Raw genomic sequence first — 6,000 nt, forward strand, 5'->3', positions numbered from 1 at the left:
CGTATATTTAAATCAAAATTATGTCTATTTCCGTGATCACAACAATTGAAATAAACTCATTAAGAATAGGAATTCAATAAGACCACCCCAAGTGTATAACTATTCCTAAAATTATACTACTTGACGTTTGATAATCCCACGAACTAGTATTGAAAGTTCACTCCCGCTATTAAATCAATACCTTAAACATACAATCAATTGGCCAAATTAATAATACGAAATTAAACAAGATTATCAAATTGCAATTATATAAATCAAACCCAAACAAAGTAATTCAATTCATTGATAGATAATAAAGGACTACATCCCTAACCTAGAACAAACGAAATTAGCTAGACATGGAAATCAAGAGAACACAACTAATTAATGAAGAGTCAATACTAAACATATAAAATCAAGCAAAAACCAGTCAATTGCATAAAATTCAGTCACGGCTCTCGCGAGGTGCTGCTGCTCCGTCCTTAATCTCCGGTTGCTCTTCGTCTCTTCGTGTGTGAGTGATACCCCCTTCTGCTGCGTGGCTGCTCTTCTATATCAGTGAGTTTTTTGAGGGTTTTTCGTGGGTTTGCCTCTTGCTGCCGCCGCTACTTTCTTTTGGAAGTTTTGAGGTAATGGGTTTTCAACCCACTTTCATTCTTTCTTTGGTGAAGTGTATCACGTTAGGAAGTCAAGTGGGCTTTCTTTGTTTAATTATTTTCTTTTGCTCCATTTCACTTAACTAATGAACATTGACTTGATCTCCTTTCCCTAAAATAATAAAAATACATTATGCTCATTATAATTATCAATTGGAAAACATATTAAAATACAAGAGAAATCAAATTCATTGAGGGGCCGTTTGGTTGGGGTTAATAATCAAAGGGAATCGGAATGAACTGATATCATTCCCTTTGTTGTTGTTTGTTTGTCACTTTTTTTTATTCCCTTTACCCATTTTTATTTTTGAGTTCACCCATTTTTACTCTACATTAATTCCCCACCCCCCTAGACTTTCCCATTCCCTTTCCCTAACCACCATACCCACCACCGTTGTACTTGCCGGAACTAGCCCAACCACCTCGCCACGGACCTAGTCCCCACCGCCGGACTCGCCGTACTTCCCCCACAACTCGCCGGAGTTAAATAGTTGATTAAACTCTAATATGAATGATGATTGAATAGACTTAGCAAAATCATGAAATGTGCTTAAAGTAGTTAAGTAAAGCATCATTTTGAACCTAAGAGAAGTGTTCTAAGTGGCTCAAATGGGAAAGGTTTAGGAATATATGAGGATTGCATTAAGAAGTTATAGGCCAAGAAATGCAAACAAGTTGCTACTTCTCAAACCTAGAACTACTTACATGCTAAAAGTTGTTATGAACAACAAATGTTTCAAATTAAATGGACCAATTCCAATTGATTAGAAACTACCTCATATAGTTGGAAGGTAAAAGAATGGAAATGTTCCAATTTAAGAAGTATATTATAGAAATTGATTTAGCACATTGCTACTACTTCTTGGACATATGATGTCTTGTTTAGTTCTCTCTCATTGAGAATGAGGTTGAACTAAATGAAGAAGTATGGCTAAAGGAGAAATAAATCTACAAGTTTAGAAGCAAATGTTGCTACTTCACAAGTAGAATCTACGAGTCTGGAAGCAAAAGTTGCAACTTTACAAGTAGAACCTATATTTCACCTTACCTTGTTATTGGCTAGAATTAAATAAATGTTATTCATTCTTGCCATTATCAAAACACCATTCAATGTTGGTAATGACTACGCATCGAAGATTAAAAAACGTGGAATAAATGTTATTCTTTGCTTCATTGAGTCATAATGTGTTTTGAGTTGCTAAATAGGTTCAAAGTTCTATATGATAGAAATAATTGAACCATTTCTATAAATGATTTGTCTCTAAAATGTCAAATAATTCGAACAAAATGAACATTGCATGCGAAAGATCCAAAGGGATGGACTTTCAATATCATTAGATTATGAATCCATTGATATATGTAATTATCATTCTAATTTGAAATTTTGACAAAATCACCATTTAGAGAAATGATGATGTGAACTCAAGGTCGAATACATATTGATGTAAGAAAACCAAAGGTTCAAAGACTAGAGACGTACAATAAAACTTCATTTGTGATATGATCACATGTGCTTAGTTGAAGCATAAGAGTGAAAATTTTGAAAAGTTCAAAATGTTCAGTATGAAGTTCAGTGATACTTGACAACATAATGATTACATTACAATATGATTGTAATTGTGAAAATTTAAGTCAAGACATATACTTGGCAACACATTCAAAGTATTGCGATATGATCGTAATAATAAGAATTTAAGCCAAGACATTGATGAACATCCAAGAGTTGTGAAATCGTTTTACGACAAACTCCGAAAGAAAACCTTGTGAAGTGTTTATGAAGGGAGCTATCAATCTATATGAGATATATTTTGATAATGGATGAAAATTACCTATCTTCCAACCATTGTTCAAGGGATATACTTTTAAGATAAGCTACAAAACTAAACAAACTATATATGTCAAATCAAGTGTAGCAAAGACTCCACATATGATATGGATAAGAAAAGTTCTTATAAAGTCTTTCTACAAAATAAGGAATAAAAGTTGTATTAAAACGTTTAATGCACGTTCTATTCCTATATATAGAGCACGGGGTACTACTACACAACCATACTTAGCACAAAATGTTTGTTGCTCAGGCAGGTGCCCTTATGGAAATTGTTCCAAAAGGTCAAGTGGGAGTAGTGTAAATCTCGAAAGAGTTCGAGAAAATCAACAAACAAACGTGGTTCAAACCATGATTGGTTCATCCTATGCTAAAAAGTGTCTCCTGAAAAAGGCAAGTGGGAGTACAAGAATCTCGAAAAGTTCGAGAGCCTTGAAAGAGTTCAAGAAAAATGATTTCGAAAATCTTGAAGAAATTCAAGAAGTAATCGAATAAAAGCAACAATATGAGCATGATTCACCTCATGTTACAAATGACAACGCGTGGTCTCATTAAGTGTAATGGGAATAATAACCATGTGTCGAAGGTAGTACATTCCAAGTGCACATCCTCAATTGTCGTTTCTCATTGAAACTAAACAAAGTTGTTGTATAAGTTTCAATTGTTTCATCAAAACCCACAATGATGACTAGCATATGTAAAACTTAGTCAAAGAAATATGATTTCATATTGATTAAGAGTTCTAAAATATTCATTTTGGAACATGATGATTATGCAAGTAACAAAGATTATTTGACAAGTTATAACTCCAAGTGGTTTAAAAACCAGGAAATCTGAAATAGATTCTAAGTTTGTAAGCAAGTGTATGACACTTGAATAATTTGCCTAATTGGGTGAGACCCATTATAAGCAAAACAAACAAGAAAGAAAAATGTTTTCTAAGTAAGAAAAGACTTGCTAAAGGATTCAACTAATTCATAGTATGACTATGATTACGATGAAACCTTTACATTAGTCACGTTGCAAAGATCTATTAAAGATGTTTCAGTGATTTCTACCTTATAAGATTTGGTAAATGGATTTCAAAACACTTTCTTGAAATTGTTCATGAAATAAGATTTGTATATGATACAATAAAAAGTTTGGAGATCCAATAATCCTAGGGATGCATAAAATATCCATAATGGATTGAAATTAAGCATTAGGGAGTTAGTTAATGTTCTTAATTTTGTGAGTAAATCAAATCGTTTGATGTTTTTTGTAAAATGAAGAAAAGGTCTTGTATGTACAAGATGTTTAGTGGGAGCTATGAAGTCTTCTTGGTTTAGTACAGAGAGCAATTATTCATTGCTTGAAGAGTCGAGTGGTGGGTAATGCATTTTGTATGAAAAACTTTGAAGAGGATGATGAGTACATTTGGGATTCAAGATCTATAGAGATAGGTCTCGAAGGATGTTTGAGTTTGATTAAGGAACTTATATTGATAAGATTCTTATAAGGTTCAACATAATATTGAAAAGAGTTTCATTCCCATGTAACATGGCACATTGCTTAATGATTCAATTCTTTGAGAAAGGTTGATGAAATTAAGATTTTGAGTGATGGTCCTTATGCATTTTGCAAAAGATACATCATGGACTATAATCATCCATTTGATTCACGTGTTTTAAGAACAAGCGATGATAGATTTCAATCGAAATCCAATGTAACGTTGGAATACAAATTAGAAATTCCTAAGTTCCTTGCGAAAGGGCGAAGGAAAACTCTTAGTGTATGGAGATGAAAATGATTATAAGATTTAGAAATTGCAAAGTTCATGTTTATGAGAATGTCTCATGAACTCTACTTACTGAACCCCTTCCATGACCAAGGTATGAGAGTAATACTAAGGTTTTTGGATTGAAGCAAGTTATGTAATTTTAGTTGTGTATGTTTTGAGAAAGCATATTAAAAAAGTAATACATTAGCTTGCAGAATTATGTTTATCAATTGAAACAAAGTTTCAATCTTATTTAATCGTGGTTTCAAGATTAAATAAAATGTCCAAAATAATTATGAATTGATGGGCTCACTACGTTGATGACCTTTTGAATGAAACCCCACAGGTGAACAAAATTTATACATTATTTAAGTTCCTAGTTCGAAGTCATTAAACTGGACATAAATGATTTCGATTTGGACTAGCATGTTAAGATTGATTGGATAGCGCAGTTTCATGGGCTATAGGAGCGTAGTGATGCTCGGTCAATCACATGGATATGCATGAATGATGCATGATCGAACTATAGACCTACTTTGAAGTTCAAGTATAGAGCTTCCGGATATATTAGTGGATTCCTTTGACATGAGTGGAACATTGATCTCATTCAATGGATGATATAACTGTGGTACATTCAAACGTCTGCCCGTAACTGGAGATTATAAAGGGTGTTTCCTGGTTATTTCAGAAGTTGAGTGGGAGCTTTGGTTGCCACAAGATTGGATAGAGTCTTCCTATTTAATTAGGAGTGTGTCTTATTTTGGCCTCTTGAAGAGGGAGAATTCAGGCCTCTTGAAGAGGGAGAATTCAGAAAATGCATGGTCGTGCTCAAATGGATTACATAGTAATCATTTGTTTTGTAATTCTAACTCAGATTTCAAGAAACGATTTGTAGATTAATATGATCACGACATAAGATGCAATCATATTATCAAATCGACACACATTGACTTAAGGAATTTGAATATTGCGCACTTGTCTCAGACAAGTGGGAGATTGAAGGAGTTGTGTCTTCGATAAGTGCAATTACTAGATATATCAAGGATCATTATTATGGAGATAATAAGTTCGTTCTCTTGGGGCGTCATCATCTGTTGCTAGACTATGAGAGATGATCTTTGGGCTAGTCGAATGGTCCAAAGCCCGCTAGAATGGATCCTATGAGGTCACACACAAGGGTATTGGGTTAAGCAAGTTAGAGGCCCATTAATGGGCCTCATGAGCAATTAACTAATCATGAAATGGATTGGGCTAGCATAGTTAGATTGGAAATAAGTTTTGGGCTTTTGACATGGGCTCTTATTTAGAGATGAGATCTATAAATAAGATTCATGCCTAGGGTTGCAAGCAAGTAGTCATAATTCACACACAGTGAATTTTGACATCAAGGCAACCAATCCCAAAACCCTTATTCCCTCTCTAATTCACGACTCCCTCTCCTTCCCCTTTGGAATCGCGGCCGGCCACCCTTGGTGGCGCATGTGGTGGTTCATGGTGGTTTATGGTGGTTCGTTGCTCGCACTTCTCCATAGAAGGTCAATTGAAGGGTTCAATTGCAACTAACTAGCATTAGTGGAGGTCTTAATCTGTGCCCGTGGACCAAGTAGAGGAATCACGCTTGAGGTTCTTTATCTCCCAATGTTCTTGCTCGATCGCACGTGGAATCACGCTTCAAAGGTACGATTATATGTTCTTTATGTGTTATGCATTAGATCTTGGGATTAGGTACTGTATGAATATGATTCATGTTTTTTTCCGCTGCGTAGTACCTATAATTCCCT

Source organism: Chenopodium album, chromosome 9 (assembly GCF_948465745.1).
Source record: "Chenopodium album chromosome 9, dcCheAlbu1.1, whole genome shotgun sequence".
Lineage (NCBI taxonomy): Eukaryota > Viridiplantae > Streptophyta > Magnoliopsida > Caryophyllales > Amaranthaceae > Chenopodium > Chenopodium album.